This window comes from Coregonus clupeaformis, chromosome 26 (assembly GCF_020615455.1).
Source record: "Coregonus clupeaformis isolate EN_2021a chromosome 26, ASM2061545v1, whole genome shotgun sequence".
Classification (NCBI taxonomy): domain Eukaryota; kingdom Metazoa; phylum Chordata; class Actinopteri; order Salmoniformes; family Salmonidae; genus Coregonus; species Coregonus clupeaformis.
The window spans coordinates 21,886,683-21,901,323 of record NC_059217.1 but is presented as its reverse complement, the minus strand read 5'-3'; the positions used below and the strand labels follow the sequence as shown (position 1 = coordinate 21,901,323).

Genomic DNA, 14,641 nt, shown 5'->3' with positions numbered 1-14,641 from the left:
ACCACCAGCAAAATGAAGATTCAAAACCTGCGGCTACTTGGTCAATCAATTTATACTCATCTGGTACCCCCCTAGGGACCCCAATTGCATCAATGTAGGTTGGGTCCCCATGAGTAGGGCCCACAGCGCGCCTGGTCCTGGTAGGAATTAAGTCAGACACATGGGTCACCAGCTCCTGAACACCTGTTGGATACACAGAAATTGGTAGCAAAAGAGAGACTAGTGCACAGGTGCCTGTGGCATTTCCAGGCAGTCCATCAAACAGATGAACGCCTCCACACCACCACCAGACATCAGCCCTGGAAACAGGTTTAAACTCAGCATTAGGCGTATAGATAAACCGACACCATCCAACAGGTACCATACCCAACAATGGTAGACCTTTCGTGAGATTAACACAGGTAAAGTTAGCTCTAGCCACCTGATAGGAAAAATTGGTTTCTTAGTTGCTTTAGTAACCAAGGGATGAACTACGTCCCCATAGTGTACAATTGGCGGAAGGGTTGTCATGTTTCATGACAGACAGGAAGCATTCTGGCGTAATGGCGGCAGGGATAATGCGAAGCAATGGCCGTGCCCCCATACAAACCACACAACTCTGATGAGTCACCTTTGCCGCTTCCTCAGTCAACAAGAGCCAGTTGTTAGAAAGGCCGGAGACACCTGTAGCGGTCAGGATTGCATCATCCAAAGTAGGTGGAGTGGTAAGTAAAATAATATAATTATTCTTATTACCATTTTCATTAATAGCCTGTGCTTTTGTGTTATTAATATGACAAATTCGAACATTCCAATGGACTGGTGCAGTGGTACAGCTTACATAAGGAGCAAGTCTAAAGTCCTGGCAGCCTAATGCAATACCAGGATAGATAGTAAATTTGAGTCCTTTAGAGTTTTTTGTCAAAGTCAAGAGTTTCCTCCATTGTTTTCCCTAATGTAGTAGAGGTGCAACTGGACCAGTCATAATTAGTCTCACATACCAAGTTTGTCCAAGTCCAATCGCTATGGGTGACCCCCACTGTCATATACCAGTCCCAGTCACGGTAGTAGGTAAGTTCTCTGAAGTCTACCCACGGCACTGTCGCAGTAGTGGTAACATTAAAGGGTATACATAATGTGGTGCTTCTATACAATTGTCTGGGCCCACAGGAAAGGGTGTTAGAGACAACTTGTCGTTTATTTACGTGGTGGCTGTGGCTTACATTCTGATCTGGGCTCAATGTGTCGGAGTGCAGGTTGGTCGGACGTATGGTTGTGGCATTGAATGTGTCGTTAGGTTTACTAGTGGGTGTAATGGGTGTCTGTGTCATGTGCTGTACTGACCAGAGTATGATTCCTAGAGTAACCCCAATAGTTACAATCAGCAAAACAAGGAGTGGAGCAGAGCACCCCAGTCTCTCCCATGGTGGTCTGTCCCTCCTCTGTTTTTCCCCTCCAGTATCTGAAGATGGGAGTCTCCTCCACATATTCAGATAGTGTTGGTGTCAAGAATTTGATCCGAATTTAATGTGATTAAATCACTTCTGACTTCAGTCAGGGTTCTGGAAGGAGTTGGTGCTGGTGTACAATGTGTCAAGTGGTGCCAAGGTGCGCCTGATTTACCTTTGACCTGGACTGAGTGTGAAGTAACCTCCTTCACTTCGTACGGTCCAGTCCACCTGGGATCTTGCCACTTTCTCTTGTGAACCTTGATCCTTACCCAGTCGCCAACTTTTACCTTCAGCAGCGCCGGATCTCCCCGTCAGCTCCCCCTCTTGGACCTTGTGAATCTGTTTGGAGAGAGCTGCAGAGAGTTCCGTTAGTTTTCTCACATATTCAGACATTACAATTTGTTGTACATCAAGGGGCGGGCATATGACCTCCCTCCCTTGGTGGACCAGGCATGACTCTACCAGTCATAATCTCATGTGGAGAGAGATGGGTGCCTGCTCCTGGAGAGGCTCTCATGGCCATCAACGCCAGGGGCAGAGCTTCAACCCACGTCAACTTTGAACCTGCACATACCTTGGCTATCTTAGCCTTCAAAGTTTGATTGGCGCGTTCCACGAGGCCCTGAGATTGCGGCCGGTACACAGACCCAAACTTGTGCACAATGCCGAACCTCTCCTCCACCTGTCTCAGGTGTTGGTTACTGAAATGGGACCCGTTGTCGGATCGAATTTGTCTTGGAACCCCATACCTTGGTATGAGTTCAGTCTGCAGCCACTTAATAACTGACCTAGCATCCTCACGTGCTGTTGGTATTGCCTCAACCCATTTGGAGAATCGATCTACCATTACCAATAAGTACCTTTTCCCATTAGTTACATTATCAGCCCCCATGTCAGTGTAATCTATGCTAATGTCCTGAAAACATGCATTAGGTACTGGGTATGAACCCATGGGTGTTTGGAAAGGTTTCTTTGGGTTGTGGCTGCCACAAATGCTGCACTCATCACAAAACAAGTCTGTCATGTCCTTAATGTGTGGGTGCCACCAAATATGGGAAACCTTCTGTAAAGTTTTGAGTTTCCCTTCATGGGTGGGCCCATGAGCCTCACGTATCAGCTCGGGGCAGAGATTAGCTGGGGCCACCAACCTGCCGTCATGGCATCTCCAAAGTTCATCAGGTCCTTTGGTGGCTCCCATCTGTCCCCATACCGAGTGCTCATACGGGCCCGCTGTGAATTGTAGTTCCTTTATGTGTTGGTCTGTGAGTTCTGTTCTAGCTGGTTGAGTCTGCAGCACCATCTGTCTTGGAGTGTAGCCCCCAGCTTTCTTGGCTGCTTTGTCAGCTGCGTCATTTCCCTCGCTGACTTTGTTCTTGAGTTGCTGATGTCCTTTGCACTTCATGATGGCCACCTGCTCAGGTAGTGAGACTGCTTTTATCAGTCTCTCCATTTGTGCCTTGTGTTTGATCGGAAGGTTTCCTGTTGTGGTGAAGTTACGTCTGACCCATTGTGGTCCATCTGTATGGACTGCTCCATGAGCATATGCTGAGTCAGTGTAGATGTTCACAGTCTTTCCTTCAGCCTTTTCCAGGGCTTGAGTCAAACCAATGATCTCGGCTAGTTGGGCTGAGGCAGGTTGTGGGATGATGTCTGATTCCAGGGTCACGTGTGACCCGTCTGGAAGCTGCTGTACCACTGCATATGCTGCTATGTTCCCTTCTTCTCCTCTATAGCAGCATCCATCGGTGTACAACCATAGATCAGGATTGGTAAGGGGTTCGTTTCCCAAGTCTGGTCGCAGTTTCAGTTCCTGTGCTGCCCTCTCTTCGCAGGAGTGTGCCAACCCTTCTTCTGCATTGAGTGCGTCTGCCATGTTTTTGTCGGTGTTGACAAAAGTAATGTGTGATTGGGTGCATTTATTCTGGATTTTGTTCTTTCTTTCAGCGCTGAACGTGAATTCCTTGCTCATCAGATATGCTGCAACCCCATGGTGCGTATGGATTTCCAATTTGTGGCACATTACCAGGTGGGCGGTTTTTTCAATAGCTTTTGCCACTGCAGCCACGTACCTGGAACATGTTGTCTGACCTGCTTCAATATGGTCCAACTTAGAGGAATGATACATCAGTACTCTTCTCTCCCCCCTCTTGTTTCTGAAAAAGGATGGAAGAAGTGAACCCCTCCTTTTCAGAAACATCAAGATGAAATTTGTTTTTGTAGTCGGGTGCTGTCAGAGCTGCTGCCACCGAGAGATCGGTTTTTAGGAGAGCAAACGCTGTTGATGCTTCAGGTGTCCAGGTAAGTGAGGAGTGTAAGTTTCTTGGTCCTGCTTCTCTCACTATTTCTCTCAGTGGTTCAGTCCTGGATGTGTAGTCAGGGATGTGGGTACGGCTGTACCCTGTCAACCCCAGGAAGGACAACATGCCTGACACTGTGATGGGACGTGGATGATGGAGTATGGAATCTCGGTGGGATTTCGAGAGACCAGCACCTTCTCCTGAGATTTCTCTGCCAAGGAAAAGGACAGTTCTGCGACAGGACTGGACTTTGCTCATTTTGACCTTGTAGCCTTTGACAGCCAAGAAGTCAAGTAGGGTTTTTGTCATTTGTAGACAGAGATCAGATGTGGGAGCCCCCAGCAAAAGGTCATCTACATATTGGATGAGTATCACTCCTTCAGGGATTTTCAATTCAGCCAGGTGTGTCTTTAGGATATGATTGAAGATTCCGGGAGAACACCTGTAACCCTGTGGAAGAACCGAATACGTATACTGTTGATGTTCATATGTGAAGGCAAAGAGAGGCTGTGAAGCCTCATCCAGTGGAATGCTGAAGAAGGCATTAGCCAGATCCACAACGGTGAAGTATTGGTGTTTTGGTGAGAGATTACTCAGTGTAATGTGAGGGTCAGGGACAGGTAGGTCAATGGGTGCAGTGACGTCGTTCACTGCTCGGAAGTCTTGTACCATCCGGTATGTTTCACCTCCTGTTTTCAAGACTGGTAAGATTGGTGTGTTCCATGGAGACACAGTGCGATATATGACACGAGCTCCCAACAACCCATCTATGGTTGGTTTGATCCCCATGGTCTGTTCAGGTTTCAGACGGTACTGTGTTCGGTAGATAGGAATTTGATCAGGGTTGAGTAAGGTGATGGTGACTGGTGCCACCTGTAGTTGTCCAACATCAAATGGGGTGTGTGTCCATATGCCTTCATCAATGGTGGAAAGCAGTGCTTGTGATGAGGGGTGGTCTGTGTAAGGTTTACCATGGTGTCTTGGGAGAGTCAAACGTTCAGGAAGGCAATGTTCCTCTGTGTCAACTGTCATAAACCTCCACATGTTCTCAGTGGTGGCTTTGGTTATTCCTGGAGTTTGGGTGGGTTCCCACTGGAGTTTGGATGCTCTTCTGATCATAGGCCCAAGGCTCCTTGCTTCAAAACCGTTTCCAACTGCCAGTGTAACATGGGGAGCAGATTCTTCGCCCAGTAGGTACCAGGATTTCAAATGGGAAGGTAGGATAACCGGAGCAGCCACTCCTTCCTGTCCACACACTATGGTACAACATCTGATTGTTGGTGTCAGGTGCATCATGTTTTCATCCCAGTCATCGGTATATGGGTTGACATCATTATCAGTCACATTAAGTGTACAGTGGATTTCAGCTTGAGGAGTCTTGTATGGGTGAAATGTGTAAATGAGTTGTCTCAGCTGGTTGAACTTGAATTGAACCTCAGGGGTTCCTTGGCCGGATTCGATGCACTTCAACCAGTATATTTCTTGGGTCAGGGAGAGCACTGGGGTTGGGATGATGGGTAGCATCAGCACCTAACTGGATGAACTGGTGTGGAGGTAATGGGATCAATGGAAACCTCCACACCCTTTTCGGTAAGGTAGATTGAACATTTCAGTTTGCACAATAGGTCCCTTCCTAATAGGTTGATTGGACAGTTGGGACAATATAGGAATTGATGCTTCAAATTGGAAGGGCCCCATTGGAAGAGCAATGGTATGGTCTTGTTTTGTGCTTCGGGTGTTCCTGATACCCCCACCACCTGTATTGATTCCGAAGAGAGTGGTTGACGAGATCTTATGGCAGAGTACGTACATCCTGTATCTACCAAAAATTGGTGGGTAACTCCCTCCACTTCACACATGACAGTTGGTTCAGTGTGGAGTGGAAAATGCTGACCCCCATTCCCGTTCTGTGGTGGTGGGCAGCTTCAGGGCCAGGGAGGATATTCGTCTGACATGCCCTGGAAGGTAGGAGCTGGCTGCTGGTTAGGCTGTTGGTTTGGGTCTTGTTGTGGGTGGTTATATGCTGGTAGGGCAGCATGTGGCTGGTACATCGGTCTTGGGCCTCCTCTTGATCTGAAGGCATAACCTCTACCCCTGTTTGCCAGCCAGTGTTGCTGTTGCGGACTAGGTGGTAATGGACACCATCTGACAGAGTGTCCATATTGATGACAATTGTAACAGGCCCCCCATTACCTTGTGGCCTTGGCTGTCCCCATTGAGTCTGGTATGGTGCCACCGGTGGCTGATACGGTGGAGTTGGTGCTTGATAGTATGGCTGAGGCACCATTGCGATCGTTGGGAGTGTTGCTGGAGGCGGCTGTTGTGTTTGTATCATTTGTGAGACAGTTTTTTCAATTATTTGAGAAATGTCAGGTTGGTCTTCAGCCACCATCTGTTTCTTTGGCTTATCTCCCTTCTGTGCCTCTTTCAGTTGTAGTTTGAGCAGCTGCACCTGCAGGGATTGGACATGTGTTTCCGCCCCTCCCTTGTCTTTGTTGTATTGGGTGATGTGATGATGAACATGGGAGCTAAACTGCGCCCTAGGGAGTGCCATTAATCCCACAGTTCCCCTTAGTTTGGTTCGAACGTCACTTGGGGTCCCGCTCACCACCATCTCTTTCCACATGCTGCACGTGGTGTCGGAGTGATCATATGGTTCGTCATGGACCGTTCTCCAGGTGGTTTTGGCCCTGTCCAGGTAGGCAGCTGGCTGTTCCCCAGGACCGATGGTAAAAGAGGTCAGTGTTGCATGGTTTCGTTTCGGTAGGATATGCCCTCCTCAGAACTTCCCACAACACAGTTCTATAGACTTCCGGTGGCGTCACACCTCCGCTCTTTTCCAGACCTGCCTCTCTTGTCAGTACCATCATGGTAGTGTGATCTGTGGCCCTGGCCAAGAGTGCCTTCATGTCTGCCAGAGCAAGCCTAAATCCAGATGTAAGGGTTTGAAGTTGCAACAGCCAAGCAGACGCTCCACCATGGAGGCTGGGCATCTGATCCATCAGGGCGGTCAGGTCAGTCATCTTCCAGGGTTGGTATTCTTCATGTTGTCGGTCTGCTGTTGGTCTAAGTGGCATTTGGGAGTTCAATCCCCTTTCCCTAAGTCTGGCAGATTTTCTGATGGGTTCATGCAAGTCAACAACTTCCCCCACCATCACCCCTTTCAAGGCCCAGGTCTTCCCCTTCTCTGCTTCTTCTATTATGGTTGTGTTATGTGACGCCTGTCCCTGACACGCATCCCACTCATCCTCATAGGTTTTTTCTTCCTTCCTTTGTTCTCCTTCATCATCCTCACTTGGTTGGTCCCCGATTGAGACCCCCGTGAGCTTCTTAATGAGCCAGACCCTAACGACCCCCAAAGCTCATTGTCCCCTGCACCCCCCTTCTGTCATGGATTGGGTACTTCCCCTTTCTCTTTCGACAAACCATTCTGAGAGTCTGGGTTTAGGCTGATTGGGTGCAGCTGCTTGTCTTAGGCCAGATGCTCCCCCTTTCCTGTATAGATCTGACGGTTGGTTTTGAGTCATCATTACCAGGGACTCTGGGTTGGAACCCCCTCTTGTGGGACTGGGTCTGGGTTGGGTTCCGCCGGCCGGGTGTGGCTCCTCTCGTCCTTGTGGCTCGCTGTGGGCTCGGACTTCCACACAGTGAAGTACTCCTTGCCCTACGCTTAGTGCCATGTTCCCCTCTAGGTGTCCTCCTTGCACCACGAACACAGGCGCTTGTACCACTGCAGGACTTAGGAATGGGTTATAAGGGTTAGTTGGAGGAGTGGGTGTGTATGCGGGTGGTGTGCTCTTCGCTTCCTGTGGCAGGGTCGGATACAGTGGTGCTGAGGGCGCTGGTATGTCACTCATGGACTGTGTCCCCACTATTGGTGTTGTCTCAGTTGTGGGTTCAATCACCACACCCATCATGTCTGGTTTCTTGTATGGGTGTGCTCGTCGTGTTTCCTCAATTGCCCACGTACCTATCCTTAGCTCAGCCTCTGCTCTCTCTCTGTGTTTAGTCCCTTCCTTCTTGAATAAGTGAGACTTATTCCTTTCCACTTCACTTTCTGTTCCTTCCCTCACTGCCTCCCCCTAGCTCTTTCTCCATAGAGGTGAGTTGCCCTTTAGACGGGGCACCCCGCTAAAGTAACCTGCCTGTGTCCATTTGAGTTTCACTCCCTCCCACACTTTCTTCACTGTCTTATACTGTTCTTTCCCTCCCGCTCTATCCTGTATTTTTTGATCTAGATATTCATTAAATTTGAGTTTTGGGACGGTAGTGGTTGCCATGGTTATACAGTTTATTAGACTATCTTGGTGCTCTTAGCCCGTCACTGGCCGAATCCAGCAATGTATTCTTGGCGCTGACTGAGATTTATCTCTGATGTCCCACCCTCGTACACAAAAAATGTTCAATACTTTATTATTAGGAATTATTTTGCAAAAGGTATTATTGTTTTTCAATTATTCGAATTATTATATATTTTCCCAAAAGGTATCAGAACCGCCCTTTTGGAACAATACATTAACAAACCCGAGCGCTCCCAAAACAATCATCAATTTAATCCCAGGAATTATTTTGCAAAAGTTATTATTGTCTTTCAGGCACTCGAGCTATTATATACTTTCCCAAAAGGTATCAGAATCGCCCTTTTTGGAAGAATACATTAACAAACCCAAGCGCTCCTAAAATAATTACCAATTTAATTTTGGGAATTATTTTGCAAAAGTTATTATTGTTTTTCAGGTATTCGAGTTATTATATATTTTCCCAAAAGGTATCAGAATCGCCCTTTTGGAAGAATATATTAGCAAACTCGAGCGCTCCTAAAATAATTATCAATTTAATTTTGGGAATTATTTTGCAAAAGTTATTATTGTTTTTCAGGTATTCGAGTTATTATATATTTTCCCAAAAGGTATCAGAATCGCCCTTTTGGAACAATATATTAGCAAACTCGAGCGCTCCTAAAATAATTACCAATTTAATTTTGGGAATTATTTTGCAAAAGTTATTATTGTTTTTCAGGTATTCGAGTTATTATATATTTTCCCAAAAGGTATCAGAATCGCCCTTTTGGAACAATATATTAGCAAACTCGAGCGCTCCTAAAATAATTACCAATTTAATTTTGGGAATTATTTTGCAAAAGTTATTATTGTTTTTCAGGTATTCGAGTTATTATATATTTTCCCAAAAGGTATCAGAATCGCCCTTTTGGAACAATATATTAGCAAACTCGAGCGCTCCCAAAATAATGATCAATCTAATTTTAGGAATTATGAAAATACCAACACCACAAGAGGGAAAAAGTTCAAGTCAGCTTTTAGCGCAGCGGCTACATAACAGGCAAAATAGGACTCAGTGGTCCTCTTAAAAGTTATCCACTAGTTAGTCTCATGAAACGGCCAATCTTACACAACATTCAGGTTATCATTTCAACAATTACATTTTCATTACATATCAGCATCAACACACGAATTCAGTTTAAGTTCCTCACAGTACATATAGTTGAGTGCCACGTCAACCAATTGCCCGACTATCTGAACTCGTATTTTTTTTTTTTTTTTTTTTTTGATTCTCCTCAAGGAGACTCCCAGTCGTTTAAACCATTCAACTGGCGTCTAGTCGGGAGAACCTTTTCTGGACTTGGATTCTCACGGAATTAACTCAACCCGACTATCTGAATCTTTTTATCAAGTCACCAGATCCTTCTCTTGTGGATCAAATAAAAGGGTCCATCGCTTGTGAACCAAAAACTGTAATAGGCTTCTCACTAGAAAGCCGCAATTCAACAGGAAATAAAACCACTGTAACTAGACTTCTTCTCTTAGAGTCACATTTCAACAGTAAAAACCTAAGATTTCAGATATCAACAGCAAAAAATAAAAGGGTCCGTCTCTCGTGAACCACAACCTCTGTAACTAGACTCCTCCCCTAGAGAGTCACATTTCAACAGTAATAACCTAAAGAATTCAGATATCTTTACATATGTGCCTTTTGAGTCATAATAGATATGTTATAAATTTACAGTAATCCATACTCACGCCCAGTACTACTGATCTTAATTTTGGTTTATCCTATAATACAATATGCAGATTTTGTTTTAACAGGTTCTGCTTACCTTTGTATTGACGGCCGTCTAGATCAGTTTCCTGAGGCGAGCTGGATTCCCGGCTGCTCCTGCGGACAGGTCACCCGTCCTTTCAGATCCGTCTCTTACTTGTCTCCTGTCTCTATCAACTTTTATGGACCGAATTCAGAGTTAGAAAACCATCCTCTGCTACCAAGTTTGTTGATGATCACAAGTTTACTGGAGAACGGAGACCAAGTAGAGACTTTCGGACAAGGTGGATAATTGTATAATATGAGGCAGTTTATTCAGAGGTAAAGATATCTGTAAATAGCGTGCACGGACCCGTTCGTCAACCTCGTAGGGAGATATCTGAGAGAGCGAGCCCCTAAACATTGTGTGCTGACATTTTATACAATAAAATAAAGTAGGTTGATTCTAGTAGTTCTGATCTTCTGATTGGTCCTGATGAGTTGGTCGAGGTCACTTCCATTGCATTGGCTCTGAGTCGGGTTCTCTGTCTTCAGATGTTCAGCCTAAGAGAAGGGGGTTTTTGTGTGTGTGTGCTTAACAATGATGATGTGTGTGTGTGTGTGTGTGTGTGTGTGTGTGTGTGTGTGTGTATGTGTGTGTGTGTGTATGTGTGTGTATGTGTGTGTGTGTGTATGTGTGTATGTTTAACAATGATGATGTGTGTGTGTGTGTGTGTGTGCGTGTGTGTATGTGTGTGTGTGTGTGTGTGTGTGTATGTGTGTGTGTGTGTATGTGTGTGTATGTGTGTGTGTGTGTATGTGTGTATGTTTAACAATGATGATGTGTGTGTGTGTGTGTGTGTGCGTGTGTGTATGTGTGTGTGTGTGTGTGTGTGTGTGTGTGTATGTGTGTGTGTGTGTGTATGTGTGTGTATGTGTGTGTGTGTGTATGTGTGTATGTTTAACAATGATGATGTGTGTGTGTGTGTGTGTGTGTATGTGTGTGTGTGTGTGGGGGGGTGTGTGTGTATGTCCTCAGAGCAATAACTTCGTGAGTTGGGAGAACTGAGAGACCTATGGCGTGGGTGTTGTCCATAGCCACCTGCTGATAAGGCCGACAAGATAGAAGTCTTTGTGCATTGTATTAAATCCAAAGGCCCAACACAAGATGGGTTATGCACAAGATTTTAGTCAGACCAAGCTATAACATAATATATTTACTACGACACTCTCTTTATGTTGTATATTTAAGCAATAAGGCCCGAGGAGGTGTGGTATATGGCCAATATACCACGGCTAAGGGTTGTTCTTGCAGAGTGCCTGGACACAGCCCTTAGCCGTGGTTTATTAGCCATATATCACAAACCCCCAAGGTGCCTTATTGCTATTATAAACTGGTTGCCAGAGTAATTAGAGCAGTAAAAATACATGTTTTGTCATACCCCTGTATACAGTCTGATATACCACGGCTGTCAGCCAATCAGCATTCAGGGCTCGAACCACCCAGTTTATAATTATACATGTATACTTGGGATTCTTGTTAAATGTAAATTACTTTTTGACAAATCAAACAATTCGCTTCGCCATTGTAGTATTTCAATGGAGTAATGTTATGTAGAATACTATCATTATGTGATCTTGCAGACATTGACTCAGCTTTGATCTAACTTTATTAAACAAGCACCATTCTCAGAGTAGCCTGTTCTCTAAGAGTAGAGCACTGTGCTTAAAGTAGAGCATGCACAGAACGTGGTGCGCACATGCACAGCAGCTTTGGGTCAGAGAAAAGTCGAATCCGCAGTCATTGGTCCTATTTTGACAAAAGTTGTTTCCGCCCGGTTTCGAACCGGGGACCTTTCGCGTGTGAGGCGAACGTGATAACCACTACACTACGGAAACTGACGATAATTAGCTGAAATAGATTGAAAAAATGTCTCACGTTTACACACTATCGTTGAAGTTGACTAAAGTTTCATATGTTCAACTTCTCAGATATATTCAGATTTCGTTTTCAAATTCAGTTCTCTAAATTCAGATTCAAAACCAAAGACAACATCCTGGTACGTTGCAAGCCATAAACAGTAGAGAAGAACAGAGAATCAAACGCTCTACATTTACGTAATTTAGCAGACTTATCCAGAGCGATTTACAGTTAGTGAGTGCATATATTTTCATACTGGCCCCCGTGGGAAACGAACCCACAACCCTGGCGTTGCAAGCTCCATGCTCTACCAACTGAGCTACAGCTCTCTGTGGTAAACAGAAGTAGGCGGTTAGTGCTGAGCAATTCAATATATTTATGTAATTTCTTGTTTTTTAAACAACTAATTGACCAATGTCAGTTCAATTATTTGAATTTCATTTCGTTCAGGGGGTTTTCTGCTAGCTCAATGCCAATCACAGTTTCTCTATAGATAAATCAAATCAAGCCCGAACTGTGCGATTTAATAGGGTTGTAGTTTCCAGCAGTCCAAAATTCTTCATAGTTTAGAGCAGAAAACGTGTTAACTACAATGACCATAATCCATTGCATGCCTACTTGTCCGGTCTGCGTTTCTTTTACACATGTAAAAGAAGATAGAAGAATGCATGATCAAGAGCAGTTACTTCGTAAGGTATCTCTACCTGGAAATGATCATGATCTACAGTGCATCCAGAAAGTATTCAGACCCCTTCTCTTTTTCCACATTTTGTTACGTTACAGCCTTATTCTAAAATGGCAAAGCGAAAACAGGTTGAGAAATCTTTACAAATGTATTAAAAATAACAAACAGAAAAAACGTATTTACATAAGTATTCAGACCGTTTGCTCTGAGATTCGAAATTGAGCTCAGGTGCATGCTGTTTCCATTGATCATCCTTGAGATGTTTCTACAACTTAATTGGAGTCCACCTGTGGTAAATTCAATTGATTGGACATGATTTGGAAAGGCACACACCTGTCTATATAAGGTCCCACAGTTGACAGTGCATGTCAGAGCAAATACCAAGCCATGAGGTTGAAGGAATTGTCAGAGTGGCCAGACGGAAGCCACTCCTCAGTAAAAGGCACATGACAGCCCGCTTGGAGTTTTCCAAAAGGCACCTAAAGGACTCTCAGACCATGAGAAACAAGATTCTCTGGTCTGATGAAACCAAGATTGAACTCTTTGGCCTGAATTCCAAGCGTCATGTCTGGAGGAAACCTGCCCTATCCCTACGATGAAGCATGGTGGTGGCAGCATCATGCTGTGAAGATGTTTCTCTGCGGCAGGGACTTGGAGACTAGTCAAGCTCGAGGGAAAGATGAACAGAGCAAATACAGAGAGATCCTTGATGAAAACCTGCTCCAGAGCGCTCAGGACCTCAGACTGGGGCGAAGGTTCACCTTCCAACTGGACAACGACCCTAAGCACACAGCCAAGACAACGCAGGAGTGGCTTCGGGACAAGTCTCTGAATGTCCTTGAGTGGCCCAGCCAGAGCCCGGACTTGAACCCTATCGAACATCTCTGGAGAGACCTGAAAATAGCTCCCCATCCAACTTGACAGATCTTGAGAGGAACTGGAGACAACAATGGGAGAAACTCCCCAAATACAGGTGTGCCAAGCGTCATACCCAGGAAGATTCGAGGCTGTAATCGTTGTCAAAGGTGCTTCAACAAAGTACTGAGTTAAGGGTCTGAATACTTAAGTTTATTATTTTTAATAAGTTAGCAAAAAAATCTAAAAATCTGTTTTTGCTTTGTCATTATGGGGTATTGTGTGTAAATTGATGAGGGAAAAAAACAATTTAATCCATTTTAGAATAAGGCTAACGTAACAAAATGTGGAAAAAGTCAAGGGGTCTGAATGCTTTCCAAATGCACTGTAAGTGATTGATATGTTGGTTTCAGCAGTCATAATAGCATGCTTTATTTACTTTGAAGAACTACTAAAATAGTAATTTTGTCAGATAGCATAGACAGCAGCTCTATAGAGATTACATGATGACATGGAATGAAATAATAAAGTCATCAAATAAAACTAATCTAATATACATAACTGAAATATTTTATTAAAGTAAAGTAATGTGAATAAAGTATTGTAAATAAGTGATAATCAGTAATGGGAAGTCACTACCTGTCACGTTCGTTTAAGGACGGGTCAGACCAAGGCGCAGCGTGATATGCACACGGAACAAGATCCCACAACTAATGAGTGCCAATAGGCTGCCTAAGTATGATCCCCAATCAGAGACAACGAGCGACAGCTGCCTCTGATTGGGAACCACACCGGCCAACATAGATCTACACATACTAGAATGGCAACATAGAAAACACAACATAGAATATTCACACCCTGACTCAACACATAAGAGTCCCCCCTCCCCCAAAGGTGCGGACTCCGACCGCACAACCTTTACATAACAGGGTAGGGGCCGGGTGGGCATTCCGCCTCGGAGGCAGATCCGGCTCCAGGCATGACGACCACATACTCTCCGCCTCCCTATTGTGCCCCTGGTCTGGTCTGGACCTCGGTGCACTGCTTCCCCTCTCCTTCCTCCCACGAAGTACCAAGCCCTGTCTGGACCCTGGTGTGGGAGACCCCGAACCTGGAGAGGGGCTGACGTCTGGGTCTGGACTGGAGCCGCTGACCGGAGCTGGACTGGGCACCGGTGGAGCGGACTGCTCTGGCTCCGGAGTAGAGCTGCTGACCGGAGCTGGACTAGGCACCGGTGGAGCGGACTGCTCTGGCGCCGCAGGGGAGCCGCTGACCGGAGCTGGACTAGACACTGGTGGAATGGACTGCTCTAGCTCCGGAGTGTAGCAGCTGACCGGAGCTGGACTGGATCCCGGTGGAACGGACTGCTCTAGCTCCGGAGTGGAGCCGCTGACCGGAGCTGGACTGGACCCCGGTG

General features: G+C 45.5%; 1 non-coding gene across 1 annotated transcript; it reads right to left on the bottom strand.

Annotated features, from left to right (window-relative positions):
* Positions 1–11,589: 11,589 nt before the first annotated feature.
* trnav-cac lies at positions 11,590–11,662 on the bottom strand. The gene has a single exon. It is a non-coding gene; the product is annotated as a tRNA-Val (tRNA).
* Between the last annotated feature and the right edge of the window lie 2,979 nt (positions 11,663–14,641).